The 21,939-nt window shown below is 39.2% G+C and overlaps 1 pseudogene; it reads right to left on the reverse strand.

Annotated features, from left to right (window-relative positions):
• Window positions 1–261: 261 nt before the first annotated feature.
• On the reverse strand, window positions 262–11,022 carry LOC149187837 (F-box protein SKIP31 pseudogene; annotated as a pseudogene).
• Between the last annotated feature and the right edge of the window lie 10,917 nt (window positions 11,023–21,939).

A 21,939-nucleotide genomic window follows, 5' to 3' on the forward strand; every position in this document is an offset into this window, starting at 1 on the left:
GCATATGGGATTATTAACCTTCAAGGTTTATTCAACATACAGTTTCTCTATTCAAAAGTCGACTTTTCCTTTTTTTTTAAATAAAGACCATATAAGCTGAAACCCATACCTGGCCTTTTCTTACTTCTGTGCTTTGGATCGAATAATCAATTACAATGTAATCGGTCTCAATTTCAACAGATCGCCTTCAATTATTGTGGCACCTCTACGGTTTCATTCGATTTTAAGAATCCTCAACAAACCAGATATTAAAACTGTCAATTACTTACCTTCTCCATTATCACAATTATATCCCAGCAAATACGCACGTGCAAAGAGACCTGACCCCATGAAGGGATTTGCTTCATCTACTCCATTGCTAGCATCATCTTGTTGATCTCCCGATACAGTTCCTCTTCTGAAGGTGAAAGCCATCTATCAAAACATCGCCCAGAGACTGTACAAACTAGAAGTCCACTGGATGTATCTAAAACAATTTCTCGGCATGTATCATCACATACACGCACTCATCCTGTCTTTTCACATAGGAAGGCATCACCAAATTGTAAGTGTATTTCCTTCCAGAGCATACATGCTCTGCTGTGAATTCATCAACAATCCTCGACTATGCTTCAAATGGGTTATTCGATCAGCAACTGTTGTATCAAGAAGGAGCATATCATCATTCACCTATGAAGGAAGAGGAGTTTGACTTCGTTTGGAAGCCTGCATTTGAATGTAATACTCCCGAAACTCAGAAGGTGCAGTTCGAACCCATTCAACCATATAATTTTCATCCCGCTAGATATATAGTCGTTTCCATGCAGAACAACGGGGCTTTTCCTCGAATTTTAATACAGCCAATGTGATACTAATCGGTGATTGCTATTTGGAAATATTTTTACTATCACAATTGTCGACAACTCCCATGATGTTATGATATATATATCGTTTAAGAATCACTCTGATGCGATCTCAATGCGAAATCGCCGTTTCCCAGGATGAATGTCATTCAATTATCGCCAGTTCCACAGCGCCGATGCAAAATCTCTGGACCCAATGCACTTCAAACCTGAGATGTATTTAATTCACTCCGCTCTGAGAGATCTGTAAAGTCTTTTAGACTATTTCACTGAGTTAAAAACTTTCCCAATTCACTGCTTTCGACAACGCCCAATTTGCAATAAACATCGAATTCTTATCATTTTAATAAAAACACAGATCGATGTCTCTGCATTTTCCACAGATCGGACCATTCATCCACGTTCTACCTCTATGGTAAATACTTCTCGGTTTCTTCACAGTAGCGCCTGTTGCCTTTAGCTGTATAATGTATTCAATTTAATGATCGAACCACAGACTAATGCATTTACAGCATCGATACTCATGACCAATTCAGCGTAATTGATATCGATTATTTAATCTACACCAAAGCAATGCTACAGCTCTTCAACCCATTACAACTGAATACCAGTATTAACAACATCAAACTTATGTGCAGAGTTCTATTACAAAACTTATTCAACGTTTCCCTGCCAACTCAGACATGGTAATGCCATATATATAATTGAAAATTCACATTCATTCACTCATACTCATAAAATCGATCTATACATATAACTTTGGAAACCGATTTCACATAACCACACCAAAATCATTTACAGACTTTTGTCTTGGCTAGATATTCCAGATCGATGGCCTTTTTACAATCGCCCAAAGGCTCCCAAGAGGAAACCCTCACACTATTTTTTTTTTCTTCACTCTCAATCTCACTAATCTATACCAATTGAATTGAACCAATTTTGGTTCATATCCCTTTAGTCACTCCACAAAATCCCCTAGTATCTCAACACCCCTATAATCTAGATTTTATCCCTAAAATTTTGAAACTAAATCTAACTTAGGCTCATAATTAATTCTTAAATATCCCAAGTCTAGTTTCTCTCATTTTTTCCAATTATTTGGAAACATTACAAATCCTCTCAAAATCTCATAAATATTTACATAATATTAATAATTTCTCAAAAACATGAAACCCCTAGATTTAAATAAAATACAAAATATTTTCCCGAGTCTATGCTCCTGCATCATTTGGCATTTGCACTCTCACTAGGAAACTAAACCTACATATCTATAGTGCATTTATGATCATGTTATTTTAGAATTTCGGTGATATTTGGTTCCATTAATTCCTCTATTTACCCTCATACATCTAAAACTAAGACCCACTTCTGACCTATCTATATACTAGAAAATATATGGAGAACGATTCAAGATGCATTCATATATTTTAAGTAACCTTTAGCTCTAAGTTATATGTAATGAAAACCCAATATTATTAGCATTCCACAGGATTCACTCTTGACAATATGGATTAGATCATTACATTACTTTTCACCCATCTTGATGCTTTCATAGTGGAAAAAATGGAGAAATCAATGCATGGTACCATTTTCATTGATAGGTCCTAGTTTGGCACATTAGGGTTTTAAACCTTCCAAAGGAAAATTGAGGCATTTCCTAAAGTTTTTTAGGTTAAAAAAACTTTTTCTTACATTGGATCCCCTATGATTGTTCTACAATTAGATAGCTTTTGAATATCACAAAAAGACCTCAAACAAAGACCATATCCAAAGGTTATGCCACCTAGAATTTGACCTTCTTGTTTTCGCTGCCATGATTTGAGAGGACATCGCATTAGCCCCATTACTCATGGAAGAGGGGCTAGCAACATGAAAATGATGAATAAGACTCTAGAAGGGTCAATATTGTAACTATAATTAAGAGTCCGAGTCAAAATTAACTACTAGTGGGCTATCAAGGTATTTTATAACCAGGCCACTAGGGGGCAAAGGGGTTTTATTCTACTCATGCAAAGTTTATTCCGTAGATGAGTAAAGTGGATAAGAGTGGATAGAGAGAGGGAAAAATAGAGAGGGTTTATATTTTGTAGAAACTTACAGGCCATATGTGTCAATTCTTTGTATTTGTGACATTTCCATTCATAAAAAGAGAGAGCAAAGTGACCTCACATTACAATTGGGTTTTCTCCTGAAAGGGTTTCCCAAGTCATATATTAGTGTTAATATGGTTTTTGAGTGACTTATTTATCTGTTATTTATTTTTTTCATTTTTCTACATCACATGCTAAAACAAAAAACATTAACATAATAATTAAGGAACCTAAAGAAAAATTAACCCTCATAATTATATAGATTTTGAAATTTAGTAATTTTTTATTAGATTTGTTGTGACAACTTGTCCAATGGAATATCCACATTAGTTTATGAATCACATGAGTGGTTTATAGATTAGCTTTTTCCTTAGATTTGGCTTGGTAATGTATTTAATTCCATCCCTTTTGTCATTCAGGCTTCGCTGAAGGTTTTGTACGATGTTTTTTCTCTAAGGGATATCTAAGTATGTGGACAAACTTTTTATAGGCTTAGCAACAAGATTCCAAATATGCACTAAAGTCATGTTGCAACACATGTTTATTATTAATCATGTTGAGTCATTTCTCATCCTACTTATCAACCATCGAAGAAGCTCTTGCATGACTTTCTCTTAGTTAGCCTCTATGAGAAAGGGAGCTTTCACAAGGCCACTGGGAACTACATTAAAATATAAAGAATTGGACAAACATTAGGGATGATTAGATCTACTCAACAACAATATTCCATGTGTGCTAAATTGGCTATCAAAGTGATGGATGGGAAAGAACATTAGAAGTTTCTCCTACATAATTGTATTCTTCATGGAGCTCCATTAAGCCAAAAAATTGGATGAATCCCAACTTCCAAATTTACTACCTACTCCTCCAAGGCTGATATCCAACATATCTTTATCACCCATAATATTAAAATTCACATTGAAGTCATTCAATGGAAACATTTATGCTAAGGAGATCCCTGACACATTGGTTTATCATCCGATGTGTTGGATTTTTGTAGTTATGGTCGGTCATCATATTTTAATGCTTTATTCCTTCAAATTTATGTATTAATTAATAATGACACGTTCTTAATGTCATATTTGTAAAAGAGAAAATTTGAATTTTTAATTTTAATTTTAATATTTGGACATCTAAAATGTCAATTTGTCCCTCCAATTGATTAAGTCATCACGGCCCTATTGTGGCACCCATTCAGCCTCCTACGAAAGATATATATTTGTCATTCGACCTCCTCCTCTTGGAATCATTCAACCACACAAGAACAAGACATATTCTAATATAAGTGAAGAAGTAAAAGGACAAGAAGGATGAAGACAATTTGAGAACCTTCTATCTACAAGTTTGACCTCGCATGTATGTCTTTCTCTCTTTATTGACTTCGCAGGTGTGACAAGTTTTCGGCATGTCTGAAAGTAGGTCTAACTTTTTCTGGGGTTCAAGAGGAGGTTGAAATCCATCTCTATCAAATAAAATTGGGCCAATTATATTGAGCAATATCTTGACTTGATGAGAAGACACTTTGGCCAGGTTTGACTATGGATCTCTTTCAGGTTTATTTGACTTTATTTTGATTAGGAAATATCATTTTTATCTCTTGATGAATTGAAGAATTTATCTAATGGAATATTTGTTGGGTTTCCCCCAATTGGGTTTTCCCTAGGTAAATCTTGTGTTGTTCTTGTGTATCATTGTTTCATTTTGATCTCTACTACCCTACTTCATTTGTTGTCGAATTTCTGAAGTATAATTGCTTAATCATTAACTAGAAGTGTCAAATATAATCATTATACCATTGGAAGTAATTATCAGTTTCATAAGTGCTTGTATCTAATGTAATTGTAAAATCAACATGATGTTCATTCCATTTTGTAGTCTCCCTAGAAATTTTTTGTAGGGAAATTTATCTTGGTTTTAAGCAAGATAGCTCTTTCAAAGAAACACATGAGCATGAAGGGTGCAAGACACCTATGTTTGAAGGATACTGGAAGATGGCAGTGTGGAACAAGGTAGTAGGGAATGGCAAAGGGCACAGGGTATCATGGTTTTAGTAAGGGAGAAAGAAGGTTGTCTCATTCAGTTAGAAAAAGAAGACTCAAATAAGCAATTCATTTGGTTTAAAATATCATAAAATGGAAACCACATCATAATTGTAGCATGCTATTTTGTGCCGCAAGTTTAAAAAATATACAAAGGTAGAGGGCTTGACCAAAAATATCCATTTGCAACCTTAAAAGCAAATATTGCAACATATTCGCAGCTAGGTGAAGTCGTTATAGTGGGTGATTTCAATGTTAGGATTGTAAGTGAGGAAGCTAGCATTATTTGTTGTAAAGATAATTGCAACCCTATTTGGCTTACAGAAGAGAGTATTCATCAGTGGGAAAGAATTTCAGAGGATAAGGGTTGTTATCTCTTTGGTGAAAAATTGCTTACTCTATATGGGGCCTTTGACATAGTCATTTTTAATGGCTTGACTAGATGGGAAAATTCCGATAATTTCACTTGCCATACTTATAATGGAGCAAGTGTAGTAAATTATCTAATTTGCTCGCATGGTTTGTGTGAGAAAATGGAGGAAGTTTTGATTGGAGATCAGTTGTGGGAGTTAAAACCAGATCACAACCAATTTATTTATGTTTCTCTTTGACTAGAAAGAAAGAATCAGATTCAAAAATTCAGCATGTCCAACAAAACCTCCTACAAGGCAGAATTATTTTGACTCCAGAAAATTGTATTACCTTCAAAATGACGATAGAGAGGCTCTTCGATAAGGATAAAATCACAATTCACAACCTTAATAGTCATGAATTTATTTCAATGCGCACTTGCAAAGTGAAAAAGAGAAAAAATTAAGAATTCTGAAACAAATTGCTTCTCGGTTAATGCTTGGTTTGATGAGGAATTCAAAAAGGCAAGGAGAATATGGAAAGAGTTAAACAAAGATAACATAAATCTCAAAGCTTGCAAGCAATTAGTTAGACTCCTCTCAATAGACCACCAAAAACCAAAAAATAGTTTGACCAGAGTTTGACCTTCCAAAATCGACCCGCAAAATCCCTACACTTTCCAATAGTTGTTGAAGCACGTTGAATGTCAAACCACCAGAAAAATCCTCCTGAGACACTCCTGAAATGTAGCAATCAACTCCACCAATACTTCCCTGATTTGTCCCAGCAAGCAATAGCCCCAATGGATGAAACTCTATATGCCTTGTATGCCCAGCTTCTCTCTTATGTGTTGGCCACAAAATCTACAAAATCACTCATAAATATTGATGCCACTTCTAGCCCTCAAACTCACCCAATAGCCAACAAATCTATTGAGCCATCTTCTCCTAATTTCTACAAGCAATAGCCCTTCGGAAGAACGATGCAATGACCACACTAGATCCACTACTATGTCCTCTAGAAATATGCACTACTAGGGCGAACTAAATACAAATGTTGGAAATCTCTCTACAAATATCCTCTGGATGATAATGGATGAACCTCTCTAGGGTGGCACTCGAAGTCCCCCGAAGAAAGAGTGAGTTCTCTGCTTGGAAAACTATTGCTAAAAAATAAGTGGCCCGACTAAAGAGCTCGAGCAACATAATAAAATTCAATAAGCCAAGAATTCCAAATGAAGTGTGTTGCCTTCCTTTTATAACTTTCTTGGAGCATTTCTTCCCGCCTTTTCTTCCCTCTCATGCATTTCGAATCATTGGCTTAGGGAGTGCATATTTCTTATGTTAGTGGTCCCCACATATCATTAACAAAACAAAATAAAATAAAATTAACTTGCCTCAAACTCCTAATTCTTCTCTCAGAAATCAAATGGACCCCCGTCTTCACCAAAATTGGCCCCCAAAATGTAGAAATAAACGTAGTTCCAAAATAATTTAGGAAAGGACATTAGAGTCCAACCTGCCAAAAATTATTTTTCCTCAAGAAATGCCTGAACAAGTGCCCTCTTTGAATGCTGATCACCACTATAACCACCAATAATACTAGGGTCCCAAATGTACCATTGAGTCATCCCCAATGTCAGCATTGTCTCGACATGAAAGAATCCCTCGATACCAGGATCTCAAGCCATCCTAATAAATGTGAAGCACACCTTGCTCCACTCGTTATCCAACCAGATACAGGTACCAAAAGCCCTCTGCATACTAGCAAAAAGTAGAGCATCATGATAATGTAGGACTCTGCAAATTTCCCTACTGAGTGGTCCTTCTCATGCACTACAAGAGTAAACTATTGAAGATGCAATCCAATCCTGGTGGTTTGAACCCTCGTCTACCCGGGCCTTCCCTCATATCATCTTTTCGATCACCCTGTCACACTGACGTAGTTCCCCACACCATCAACGAATCATTAAAACCAAATGGAAGATCTAGATGACCCTCCCCAGTAGAAACCATCTCACCTCTACGGGTAGTTGAACTTCTCAGCCCTGTTATACCATAATCCCCTGCCCGCCACAGAAGGAACCTATCCTGCTAACATATGTCACTTTGGTCATGACTAACTGCCTAGCATCCTTGTACCAGAGCCTCCTCTCCCATAACTCTCGGCCATAATCTATGCGATGATCAAGGCTAGCCCAATTTTTCCAAAGTGACTCAATAGTTCCAACACCTATCACTCCTTGGCTAGCCTCTGGTTGAGAAAAAGGATGAGGCTTGGTGGTAATTTAAACATATTTCCTCCTCCTGTCCATGGGTCCATGCCTATACGAACCGATGCGCCATTATTTATTGTCCATGCTAGGCCCTCTCTAATAAAAGGCAAAGTATGTAGAATTTCTTTCCAAACCATAGATACCCCTATTCGAGACTAGGAGGGTAAGCAGATCCAATCCATGAGATGATGAGGCCAAATGTATTTGTGATAGGAGACTTCATTCCAGAGGTTTCACGATGTGAGTAGGATCCATCCCATCTTGGAAGCAAGGGCATGTTTAAAGACTAATAAGTCGTTTAGTCCCCATCCTCCCCACTTCTTTGGGAGGGCAATGTGCTTCCATCCCACCTAAGCAAATGGTTTTCCCTCTTTAAATCCATTCCAAAGGAATCTACAACAAATCTTCTAAATTCAAGCAAGTACTCCTTTAGGAATCCAAGCCAATGACATCCAATAAACTAGGGTAGCCTCCAAGATAGATTTGATGAGGACTAATCAGACAGCTCTGCAAATGAACCTGTGGTTCCAATTTAATAGCCACCTTTCAATTTTAATAACAAGTCATGTCCAATATGTTATTTTATAAAAATGAGGCTTAATCTAGAACCCCAAGTACTTGAGGCCATCCTCTAGATGATATCACTAAAAAGGTCATTTTTGATGATCGAATATAGCTTCCGGGGATGATGTATTGGGAAGGGTGATGGTATGCTTGGAGTGATTTGTTTCCATGCCAGTAGCCAAGGTAAATAGTGATAGAATATCTTGGAAGGTAGACGAGTCATGAATGCTTTCATTTAGGAAGATGAGGACATCATCTACAAAGGTAGATGAGTGAGGTGGTAGATGCCACTCATTTTAAGCCCTTGTAGTCACACTTCCCTCTTGGTCAATGTAATGAGTATGTTGAGCCCTTCCATGACAATCAGAAAGAGGAGCGGGGAGAGCGGGCAACCTTTCCGAAGACCCCTCTCAACATGGAAGAACTGTGATGCAAATCCATTAATGAGAACACTAAAATTTGTCGAAGTGATACAACACATGATCTAGTCGATGAAAGGGGGGATGGGGGCGGGGAATCCTAGATGGGTGAGGATCATCTTAAGATATAGCTATTTTACCTAGTCAAAGGCTTTAGCTAGGTCAATTTCGAGAATTTTCCCTATTAGCTTTTTAGTTTTAAGGGAGTGGAGTGCTTCTTGGGCTATGTCGATTGCTTCATGGATTTGTCTTTTCTGGAGGAAAGCAAATTGCTCAAACGAGATATGGAAGGATAGGATGGGTACCTTCTAGTTCTACTTGAGTGATAGGGGATGTGAGCTCCTCGGCCATGTCCAAGTCCACAAATCTGGGGAAATGTACCGAAATTCTAACAATTTTAGCGAGGGAAACACCAGGAGGTGCTGTGAAGAGTTTTTGGAACTGAGAGTTCCCAAGGCGGGAGAGTTGATTAAAATTTTTGGTCATTCCCCCATCTTCCATGGGCATACTCCAAATAGTATTGGTGACCTTCCTTCCCTTGGAAACATTTTGGAAGAACTTGGTGTTCTCATCTCCTACTTTTAACCAGACATCTTGACTCTGGAGTTGCCAAGTTTCTTCCCTCTCCTTCAGAATTTTTGATCTCTGATTTTCCAAATTTATAAGTTGTTTCTTTGCCTCTACATAAGTGAACCCTCAGCCCTCATCATTCAGAAGAGTGGCTAATTATTGTTCAATATCACTGAGGGTTTGGTCATCCCTCTTAGTTTTTTCCTTAGCCCAATTTATGGAGAGTCTCTTGAGTTTAGCAAGATTGGAGAAGAAACTTTCTTCCAGAGTTCTCCCCATGGATGGAGGGTTGGATAATCATAAATCAAACACCATTTAAATGTAGGATGGGTCCAAAATCTAGATAGAGTTGAATTTATACGGTGCCTTTGGTTTCTGAGAGGGGCCAGTGATCTCTATAAAAATTGGGGAATGGTATGATAAACCACTTGAACTATTCCATTGCCTATATAAGGGAAATTTTCATATCAGAGAGTCCTTCATAAGCAATCAATCCAGTCTCCTGGCCAGAGCTACCTCACGAACTCTCTGGTTTCTCCAGGTGGGGAGAGTTTTTACCATGGGAATATCTGTCAAATGGTGCAAGTTGCCTCACCAACTCTCTAGTTTCTCCAGGTGGGGAGAGGTTTTACCATGGGAATATCCGTCAAATGGTGTTGTTCAAGCAACATCTCCATAGTCTCTGAAAGCGGATCCACTTGTGCATTTGTCCACTATGATTCCCCAAATCCTAAGTAGAAGTTCGGGTCACTGCCTATTATCAGATTATTTGGGGTAGTGAGGGATAGGTTGAGGAGTCGGTTCCAAGAGGCCTCTCTGTATTGACAAGGGCCATATACATTGATCAAATGAAGATCCATCCCCAATTTTGATGAAATAATGTCCATGCCAATAAAAGTAGCTCCACCCCAAGAGACCTTGAGCTTAATAGAACGGGAATTATATCACAGGGCCAATCCTCCAGATCTCTCTATCACATCAAGGGATTGAAATATCCATCAAGGCTTCAAGGGGTGGAGAATATAGGAGGTAAAGTCAGCCTCACCCAATGTTTCTTGAAGGAAAATTATGTCTACAATCTTACATTCAAAAATTCGTTTGAGGGCTAGCTTTTTGGGCGAGCTAGCCAGGCCCTTGCAATTAAAGGAGAGCCACTTCATGGGGGCAATTTAGGAAGGGTGTTCAAAGCTCTAAGAACCCGATCAAGTGATGATTTTCTACCCAAATCCACTTCCACCCCGGCTAATAGGATGGCTTTATATAAATGGGGTTTATGGCCTCTGATGGATTTGGGGGGATGAGATGGAGGATTCATACCCAAACCAAAGGATACAGAGCCGGTCTCAGAGAGGGGGAGGCAGGGCCTGAGGTTGTAGGGGTGGGGGGGACCATCATGGGAAGAAGGCATAGTAGTGGAGGGGGGTGGGGGATCAGGATGGAAGGATGGGGTAGTGGTCAAGAGGATAGATCGATGTGATTCAAGGGGACAATGGATGGAGGAGGGGATGAAATTTTGATTTGATACATATGTATAGTGCATATGCAGTGCAAAACATGCAGGATAAAAAATAAATACAGAGTCAGGGAGAGGAGGAGTACCCGAGGAGTGAGCAGCCTCAGTAGCAGCCCTTGATCAGGTCATCAGTAGGGAGGGGGGAGGAGGAGTTCTTGTAGTCGATAGATGATTTGGAGACCCCTTCCTATGCATTGATGAGGCATCTAGAGGAGATGACCCTAGAATGGATGTATGAGCCTTACCAATCTCACCTTTAGGTCCTTCTGGAGATTCTGAGTCCCTTCGCACCAGTAAGAATTCCTTGAATAAGTGTCCAACTTTATGGCACTTGCGGCACCTGAAAGGGACTCCTTCATAGTCCAGGATTTGAATCCTAGTGAAATTCTTCCATTGTAGAGTGACTTTCACATCTAATACTTCTCTCATATCCAAGTGTACCAGTATGCATTCCAAAGACCTATTCCTAGATTGGATATAGGACCTATTGTAGTCCAAATAGGTAACCAGCACGTTCCCGATATGGAAAAACACATCCTCGGACCAACGTTGTAGTGGGAGTCCAGGTAATCTAACCCGTAATGGTCTAGCCCCAATCTGTTCTCTTTTAGAGTCAAAAAGTGGGCTCCATCGCTTCAACATGATCGAGGCCATTTCAATGTGCCAATGTCTTACAAGTTCCCAGTTTGCGTTTTCCTCTTGCAGGAAATGGAGCGCAAAATAGATGTGGGGTAAGGTCTGCACTTCTGGAAGATCTTTGAATATGTTGCCCCAAATCTCCTTGACCCAAAGGCTAAGTCACACCGCGGAGTAGGCACGACCCCGAACCTTACCGACCATAACCTTACCAGCCGTATTGACAACCTCTCCCATGTTCAAACCTTCCCCAAATTTTAGGGTGAGGTCCTTTCCCAAGGCCTTCACACACTTAATCTTCCTCTTTCCCAATCTCAACGCAGTCGAGTGGTCTTACAGAGGGTTTGGAGAGCCATGATTCTCATGGTGGTTCTGCGCAAGGTGTCGGACCTTGATGAGCGGGGCCTCAATACAACCGAATGGTATTGAGGAGGAATATTTTGTTGTAGTGGTGGAGGGGATACTAGGTTCAGATAATATCTACTCAGGTACAATGGCTTGGTTCATCCCAAATGCAGGTGCGAAGGGTAGTGAGTGCAATAGGTCCTCCGAAGGCAAGGGTTCGAAGCATGGGGATGATTGAGAACAAGCAGCAAGCAGATGGAGGGTTGTCGATGAGAGCAGAGGGCATTCAAGCTCAGGGGAGTCAATGGAGAGGGAAGTGAAGGGGAGGTTTGATGAAGATGGTGCGGGCAGGGTCACGATGGGAAGAGAGACGGAACGAAATGGAACAGACGGTTCCTGGTGAGTAGATATAGTTGATGTAGGGTTAGGGCTTCGAAATATAGGGATATGGGGGTTAGGGTAAGCGGAATAATTCACCTCCTCTAATTTCCCTGGCCAATAGCCAGGTTTGGAGAGTAGGTATAATACTTGTAGCCATAGCTATGCACTCATCTGGCAATGGAGAAACATGTGATCATTTTTCTCCTCGGCCTATTTACATAGTACACACCAATGTGGACTGTAGTGAGATAGATGCATGAGGTTTGCTCAGGTTGTGATTTTGTTATTGAGCACCTTCCAAATGAAGAGTTTTATTCTCGATGGTGCTTTAAGCTTCCATAACTTGCTCCACCAGTCAAGAAGTACATGTGGCCTTCACACTGTGACAAGGATGGGATAGCCAATTTTAGGGGAGTGTATACCATGATCAACTGGGGTCTAGATAAGATCATCAGGGCCTTCTTTAAGGCACACATGGGCTTCTTTCAGGGTGTTAACATACCCCTCCCAAGTCTTTAGCCAGTGTTCAGGGATGCCTAAGTGTGAGCAAATAACCAAGCATGTTCAAAGATGGAGTTGTTCTCCAAATCAACAATCTGAACAATTACCTTAATATGCCTTTGGTTGAGAAAAAGGATGATTCCCGGTGGTAATTTATACATATTCCCCCCTCCTGTCCATGGGTCCATGCCTATATGAACCAATGTTCCATTATTTATTCTCCATGCTAGGCCCTCTCTAATAAAAGGCAAGATATGTAGAATTTCTTTCCAAACCATAGATACCCCTGTTTGAGACCAAGAGGCTAAGCGGATCTAGTCCATAAGATGATGAGACCAAATGTATTTGTGATAGGAGACTTCATTCCAGAGGTTTTTCAATGTGACCAGGATCCATACCATATTGGAAGCAAGGGCATGTGCAAATACTGATAAGTCCTTTTGTCCCCATTCTCCCCACTTCTTTGGGAGGGAAATGTGCTTCCATCCCACCCAAGAAAATGGTTTGCCCTCTTTATATCCATTCCAAAGGAATCTATAGTAGATCTTCTAAATTTGAGCAAGTACTCCTTTAGGAATCCAAGCCAACGACATCCAATAAATTGGGGTAGCCTCCAAGATAGATTTGATGAGGACTAATCGACCATCTATGGAAATGAATCCATGGTTCCAATTTAATAGTCGCCTTTCAATTTTAAAACAAGCCATATCCAATCTGCTATTTTGTAACAATGAGGCTTAATTTAGAACCCTAGGTACTTGAGGCCATCCTCCAGATGATGTCTCTGAAAATGAAATTCCTAATGAGCGAATCTAGATTCCGAAGGCGAAGTATTAGAAAGGGTGATGATATACTTGGAGTGATTTTCTTCCATGCCAGTAGCGAGGCAAAATAGTGATAAATATCATGGAAGGTAGAGGAGTCATGAATGCTTCCATTTAGGAAGATGAGGACATCATCTACGAAAAGTAGATGAGTGAGGTGGCAGATGTCACTCATTTTAAGCCCTTGTAGTCGCATTTCCCTCTTGGTCAATGTAATGAGTCTACTGAGCCCTTCCATGACAATCAGAAAGAGGAGCAGGGAGAGTGGGAAACCTTTCCAAAGACCCCTCTCAGCATGGAAGAAGTGTGATGCAGATCCATTAATGATAACATTGAAAGTTGCCGAAGTGATACAGCACATGATCCAATCGATGAAGGGTGGGGGGGGGATCCCAGATGGGTGAGGATCATCTTAATGTATAGCCAACTAATGCAGTTGAAGGCTTTAGCTAGGTCATTTTTGAGAATTTTCCCTATTAGATTTTTAGTTTTAAGGGAGTGGAGTGCTTCGTGGGCTATGCCGATTGCTTCATGTATTTGTCTATTCTAGAGGAAAGAAAATTGCTCAAAGGAGATATGGTAGGATAGGATGGGCCTGAGTCGATTAGCAAGGATCTTAGCAATGATTTTATATAGAAAATTGCACAGAGAGATAGGAAGAAAATCATTGAAATATGTGGGGGAGTCAGATTTAGGGATCAGGGCTATGAAAGTGGTGTTAATGGCCTCATACAAGCGTCCAGTAGTCGTGCATTCCTCCACCACCTTAAGTAGGTCTTGTCCAATGATCTCATAAAAAGCAAGGTAGAATTCAATTGTCCAACCGTCTGGCCTTGGACTCTTATATTTTTTGAACCATTGCAGAGTACCTTCTAGTTCCACCTGAGTGACAGGGGATGTGAGCTCCTCGATCATGTCCAAGTCTAAAAATCTGGGGAAATTTCCTACAAAACAATTTTAGCGAGGGAAACACCAAGAGGTGCTTTGAAGAGTTTTTGGAAATAAGAGTTCCCAAGGTGGGAGAGTTGATTAAAAGTTGTTGTCATTCCCCTGTCTTCCATGAGCATACTCCAAATAGTATTGGTGACCTTGCTTCCCTTGGAAACATTTTGGAAGAACTTGGTTTTCTCGTTTCCTACTTTTAACCAAACAGATCGACTTCGAAGCCACCAAGTTTCTTCCCTCTCCTTCAGAATTTTTGATCTCTAATTTTCCAAACTTATAAGTTGTGTCTTTGCCTCTGCAAAAGTGAACCCCCAGCCCTAATCATCCAAAAGAGTGGCCATTGACTCTTCAATATCACCGAGGGTTTGCTCATCCCTCTTAGTTTTTTGTTAGCCCAATTTATGGAGAGTCTCTTGATTTTAGTAAGATTGGAGAAGAAACCTTCTTCCAAAGTTCTCCCCATGGAAGGAGGGTTGGATAACCATAAATTAGAGACCATTTAAATGTAGGATGGGTCCAAAATCTAGGTGGAGTTTAATTTATACGGTGCCTTTGGTTTTTGAGAGGGGCCATGATAATGGGGGAATGGTCTAATAGACCACTTGAACCAAACCATTGTCTATATAAGGGAGTTTTTTGTATCAAAGAGTCCTTCATAAGGAATCAATTCAGTCTCCTAGCCATAGTTGCCTCGCGAACTCTCTGGTTTCTCCAGGTGGGGAGAGGTTTTACCATGGGAATATTTGTCAGATGGTGCAAGTTGCCTCACCAACTCTCCGGTTTCACCAGGTGGGGAGAGGTTTTACCATGGGAATATCTGTCAGATGGTGTTGTTCAAGCAGCATCTCCATAGTCTCCGAGAGCATATCTACCTGTGCATTTGTCTGCCATGATTCCCCAAATCCTAAGGAGAAGTTTAGGTCACCACCTATTATAAGATTATTTAGGGTAGTGAGGGATAGGTTGAGGAGGCGGTTCCAGGAGGCCTCTCTATATTGACAAGGGCCATATACATTGATCAAATGAAGATCCATCCCCAATTCTGATGAATAAATGTCCATGCCAATAAAAGTAGCTCCACCCCAGGAGGCCTTGAGCTTAATAGAACGAGAATTATATCACAGGGCCAGTCATCCAAATCTCTCTATGACATCAAGGGATTGAAATATCCATCTAGGCTTCAAGGTAGAGAGAATACAGGAGCTAAGGTCAGCCTCAACCAAAGTTTCTTGAAGGAAAATTATGTCTACAATCTCAGATTCAAAAATTCGTCTAAGGGCTAGCTTTTTGGGCGAGCTAGCGAGGCCCTTGAAATTAAAGGAGAGCCACTTCATGGGGACAATTTAGGAAGGGTGTTCAAAGCTCTCAGAACCTGATCAAGTGATGATTGTCTGCCTAAATCCACTTCTGCCCCAACAAATAGGATGGCTTTAGATAGATGGGATTTACGACCTCTGATGGATTTGGGGGGATGAGATGGGGTATTCATACCAAAACTAGAGGATACAGAGTTGATCTCGAAGAGGGGGAGGTAGGGTCTGAGGATGTAATGGTGGGGGGGATCATCGTGGGAAGAAGGCATAATAGTGAAGGAGGGGGAGGAATTAGGAGGGAAGGATGGGTAGCGATCGAGAGGACCAATCGATGTGAGTCAAGGGGACAATGGATGGAGGAGGGGATGAAACTCTTACCCAATGTATATGTAGAGTGCATATGTAGGGCAAAACATGCAAGAGAAAAAAAAAATACAGAGTCAAGGAGAGGAGGAGTACCTAGGAGCGAGCAACCTCAGTAGCAGCCCTCGATTGGGTCATCGGCAGGGGGGGATGAGGATCACCTTTAGTCAATAGATGATTTGGATACCCCTTCCTATGCATTAATGAGGCAGTCGGAGGAGACGACCCTAGAACGGATGCAGGAGCCTTAGCAGTCTTACCCTCTCATCCTTCTGGAGATTCTGAATCCCTTCGCACCAATGGGCATTCCTTGAATAAGTGTCCAACTTTATGGCACTTGCGGCACCTGAAAGGGACTCGTTGATAGTCCAGTATTTGAATCCTAGTCAAATTCTTCCATTTTAGATGATTTTCTCCTCTAATCCTTCTCTCGTATCCAGGTGTACCAGTATGCGTTCCAGAGACCTATTCCTTGATTGGATATAGGACCTATCATAGTCCAAAGAGGTACCCAGCATCTTCCCAATATGGAAAAACACATCCTCAGACCAACAGTGCAGTGGGATTCCAGGAAATCTAACCCATAATGGTCCAGTCCAAATCTATTCTCTTTCAAGGTCAAAAGTTGGGCTTCATAAGCTTCAAAATGACCGGGGCCATTTCAATGTGCCAATATCTTGCAAGTGCCTAGTTGGTGTATTCATCTTGTAGTAAATGGAGTGCAAAATAGCTACGGGGTAGGGTCTACACTTCCAAAAGATCTTTGAATGTGTTGCTCAAAATATCCTTGACCCAGAGGCTAATTCATGTCGTGGAGTAGGCACGACCCTGAACCCTACCCACCAAAACCTTACCAGTCGTATTAACAACCTCTCCCATGTTCAAACCTTCCCCAAATTTTAGGGTGAGGTGCTTTTCCAAGGCCTTGACACACTTAATCTTCTGCTTTCCCGATCTCAATGCGGTCGGGTGGTCTTACACAGGGTTTAGAGAGCCATGATTCTCCTGGAGACTCTGCGCAAGGTGTCGGACCTTGATGACCAGGTCTCAAAACAACTGAATGGAATTGAAAAGGAAGATATATATGCAGTGGTGGAGGGGATACCAGGGTCAGATAAGATCTACTCATGCACGGTGGCTTGATCGATCCAAGATGCAGGTGCGAAGGGTGGCGAGTGCAATAGGTCCTCCAAAGGCAAGGGTTCGAAGTGTGGGGATGATGGAGAACAAGCAGGAAGAAGATGGAGGGTCACTAGCGAGAGCAAAGGGCAGTCGATCTGAGGGGAGTCAATGGAGAGGGTGGGGAAGGCAAGGTTTGAAGAAGATGTTTAGGGCAAGGTCATGATGGGAAGAGAGATGGAACAAAATGGAACAAACGATTCCCAGTGAGAGGATATAGTCGGTGTAGGGTTAGGGCTTTGAAATATAGGGATATTGGGGTTAGCTTCGGCGGAATATTCCACCTCCTCTAATTCCATATCCTCCATGATGTAATAGGCTCAGAGATAACTAAAAATAGCATTGACAATAGGAGGCATGGAGGGTAGCCAGTAGGCAGCGGAGAATGACAACACGTCTGCAGGGATCCAGCAGTTACAGAGAAGAAACGATTAACCGTAACCCTTGTTTGGAGTGGTCACCATCGAGCACCCTTAAATATAATATTCATATTAATATATCATAATATTAATAATATTAAATATAATAATTTTGTTTTAATCCAATATTAAATTTTTTATATTATAATATCATGCTATATATTAACTCTATATATATGGGAGGTAAGAACAAAGACATAAAGTTACAGAGGTGGAGAGATAGGGGGTGACAAGGGAGAGATGGAGATAAACTAAAGGAGAGGGGAGAGGAGGAAAAAAAATATAGAAAAGTATAGAATGGTAAAAGAGAGAGATGGAGACACAAAGGTGGAGGGGGAAGAGAGAGGAGAGTGGGAGGGAGATAGTGAGAATATTGGAGGGCAAAGAGAGAGAGAGAGAGAGAGACGGGGGAAGAGAGATAAATGTAGGAGAGAAAGAGAGAGAGAGGAAGGATGAAATTGAGGAGGAGAGACGGAGGGATAGAGATATGGATTTGGAGGGGGAGAGAGGGAGGGAAGAATAAAGGCATAGAGAGTGAGAAGTGAAGAGAGAGAGGGACTGGAAAGGGAGAGATGGAGAGAAATAGTGTATGTTTAGGGGTGATATAAGGAGATAAATAAGGAGATATAGAGAGAAGTGGGGAGAGAAGGATACAAAAGGAGAGAGGGAGGGATATAGTAACAGAGGTGGAGAGAGAGAGAGAGGGAGAGAGAGGGTAGAGAGAGATAGAGAGAGGGTAGAGAGAGATAGAGAGAGTGAGAGAGTGAGAGAGAGGAAGAATGAGAGATAATATTTGAGAGAGAGAAGAAGAGTGATGGGGTAAGAGAGAGAGAGAGAGAGAGAGAGAGAGATGGGAGAAGAGAGAGGGAGGTAGGGGAGAAAGAGGAAGTACGAGAGAGAAGATTTGATAGAGAAGAGGAGACAGGGAGGGAGAGATGAGGAAAGAGGGATGGATAGGGAGATGGAGTTGGAGGGGGAGAGAGGGAGGAAAGAAGAAATACATATAAAGTGAAAAGTGGAGAGAGAGAGAGGAGTAACAATGGAGATATGGAGAGAGAGTGTGTATGTTTGGGGTTGTGACAAAGACAAAGAAGGAGTGATGGAGAGATTGGAGGAGATAAGGAGAGAGGGAGGGATATATTAATAGAATTGGAGGCTTAATAGTAAGAGAGAGAGAGAGAAAGAGAGGAAGGAAGAGAGAGATGATGTGAGAGAGTGGAGTGAGGGAGTGAAAGAGAGATGGAGCTGGAGGGGGCGAGAGAGAGAGGTAAGAAAAAAGAAATATATAGAGAAAGGTGGAGAGAGATAGAGAGAGGGAGTGGTAAATATGATGGAGATAGAGGGAGAGAGGAAAGAAGTAGGGAAGAGAGATAGAAGCAGGGGATAGGGGAGAAAGGGAAGAGAGAGAAAGAGCGAGAGAGGAGGAGGAGGAGGAGGAGGGAGGGATAGGTAAATAGATTGAAGAAATAGAGTGTATGTTTTGGTGTTGATATAGAGAGGCAAATGGAGATATAGTTATATATGGAAAGTGAAGAGAGGAAAGAAGAGAGAGATGGATAGAGGGAGGGAGGAACAAAGAGATTGATAGATATGAAGTGAAATAGCATGTTTTTTTGGGGGGTTGAGATAGTGGAAAATAAGGAGAGATTGAGGGAGATATAGATATATATGGGGGGGAGGGAAGAATATTTCTTGCACTAGATACATTAATTTCAGTGCAGACGGTGATTTGTAATCCAATTTGATTTCTTGCACTAGATGCATTTATTTTAGTGTAGATGTTGATTTCTAATGATATTTGATTGTTTTCACTAGATGCATTAAGTTCAATGTAGATTATTTCTAATCCTATTTGATATCTTGCACTAAATGCATTTATTTCAATGTAGATGGTGATTTCTATTCCTATTTGATTAATTGCACTAGATGGATTGATCTCAATGTATATGTTGATTTATAATAATGTTTAATTGCTTGCACTAGATGCATTGATTTCAATGTAGATGGTGATTTCTAATCTTATTTGATTTCTTGCACTAAATGCATTGATTTCAATGTAGATGGTGATTTCTAATCCTATTTTATTGCTTGCACTAGATGCATTGATTTAAGTGTAGATGTTGCTTTATAATCCTATTTGCTTACTTGCACTAGGTGCATTAATTTCAGTGCAGATGTTGGTTTATAATCCAATTCTATTATGTGCACTAGATGAATTGATTTGATTGTAAATGTTGATTTCTAATCTTATTTGATTGCTTTCATTAGATGCAATAATTTTAGTGTAAATGTTATTTTCTAATCTTATTTAATTGCTTGCATTAGATTCATTAATTTCAATGTAAATGTTGATTTCTGTTTTGATTTAATTGGGTGTATGATGGTGCATTAATTTTAAAGTGATTGGATTAACATTGTGCATTGATTTTAGTGTAAGCACAAAAATTTATTGACATTGTACATTGATTTTTGTGTTATAGTAATTCAACCTATTAATATTGGAGAGAAGAGTTAATATTGGAGAGGAGAGACAAGGAATGATGTTTACTACACTAGATTGAGCTAAAGATTTAAATGGTTTATGGTTTAATGTGTATTTTTCATATAATCGATATGAAAATATGACAATCAATATGAAAATATGACAAAAGTAAAAAGGGTGACAATAAGAATAATAGAAGAAAATAGTTTTAGATTAACCACAATGAAGACTATTTGTAATTGACTATATTCTTATTATTCACATTTTCTATCATTCAACACTATTACATTATCCCTTTACATTCAAAATTTATATTTCATCATTAAAGTTATTATCATCACAACAAACTGAGGCACTTAAGCAAATTTAAAATTAAAATATACAGATTAATATGAGACATATCAGCATATTTAAAATGATTATATTAATATTAGATGAATTTACATATTATTGATAAAATTAATCATATGTTTGTTAGATTTTCTTTGGCTGCACATGACTGAAACCAACCTAGGTCCATCTTAACTCTGGATCTATCAAGCGCCAAGAGGGATCAAATCTCTCAAGGTACAAACATTTCCTCAAATTTTGCACTCAAAAAAGAGGTTTGCACCTGAAGAGATGTGATCCCTCTCATGGATTGATAGATCCGGAGTTAAGATGGAACTAGGCTGGCTTTATTTTAAAATTGAGGAAATTATAAATATTTTGAAAGTAACTTTTCATTAAAATAATAATTCTCTACTTTCAATTACATAAATTGATATAAAACTAGCTTGGATCTATCTTAATTTTAGATCTTAATTTTGGATTTACCAAGGGCAGAGGGGATCAAATCTATTTTCACTTTAAAAAAGGTTTGTATTATGAAGACATTTTATGCCTCTAACACTTGGTAAATTAGGAGCAATATAATTGAATTATTAACTATAATTATAATTATTAATTTTTTATTTCGCTCTAATTATTTTAATTTTTATAATTTACCCCAAATTTATTTGTCTTAACATTTTTCACATTAAATTTTATTTTATGGAGTTTCCTCAAATAAGATGTTAAAATTGATTTTTAAATAAAATAAATTGGCTATATTTTTTAATATTAAAAGTTATTTTTAATTTGTCCCGTGGTGTAGATTAGTTGATGATAGAATGGGTTGTTAAGGCATTTCTTATGATGTTATTGGTTTAAACTTTGATTAGTTCAGTGTGTCACGTGTGAGGCAATGTGGGTACACTTGGAGGTGATTGTGGTAGTGGATAGAATCGATCCTTACATCCAAACATGTTATAGTTGTTTATTCTCTCATATACAAAATAATAATAATAATAATAATCTTAATTTCTTAATTTTATTGAATTAATTATTTATCAAAATTATATTTTATTAAAAGCACATGATTTTATTGGAAGTAATTTAGGTGATGGAAATAAAGGAAACTAATTTTCTTGTAAGAATTTTCTAAATTGTATCTCCACTCAAACACTCTCATAGAAAAAAAGGTCTTGACCCCACCCATCAAGCAAGCCACCCAATGTCACCTTGGTGGCCTTCTCTCACTCTCTAGACTACAAGAATGATATCCTTATCTAGGGGGTAAACCTTAGAATATTGAGCTAAGCTAGGTCATTGAGTAATGAAAGGAATTTCCTTAACGAAGACTAGTCATTTGACACTACTCACTCTCAAAGTAAAAGGTCAGGGATAAGTGTGCGAGCAGTCAAACAAACCATGAATTATTAACAAATTTTGAATGATTTTAATTACACAACTATTCTTATTCATGAAACCAAATTATAATTAAAAATTGAAAGATAAATCTTGCTCAATTAACCATATAGCATGAGATGCTAGTGAAGCATATATACAATACCATAATATAAATGGA

Source organism: Pinus tabuliformis, chromosome 3_1 (genome assembly GCF_031772625.1).
Source record: "Pinus tabuliformis cultivar Carrire ecotype Pingquan chromosome 3_1, CPIR1, whole genome shotgun sequence".
In the NCBI taxonomy this organism is placed as follows: domain Eukaryota; kingdom Viridiplantae; phylum Streptophyta; class Pinopsida; order Pinales; family Pinaceae; genus Pinus; species Pinus tabuliformis.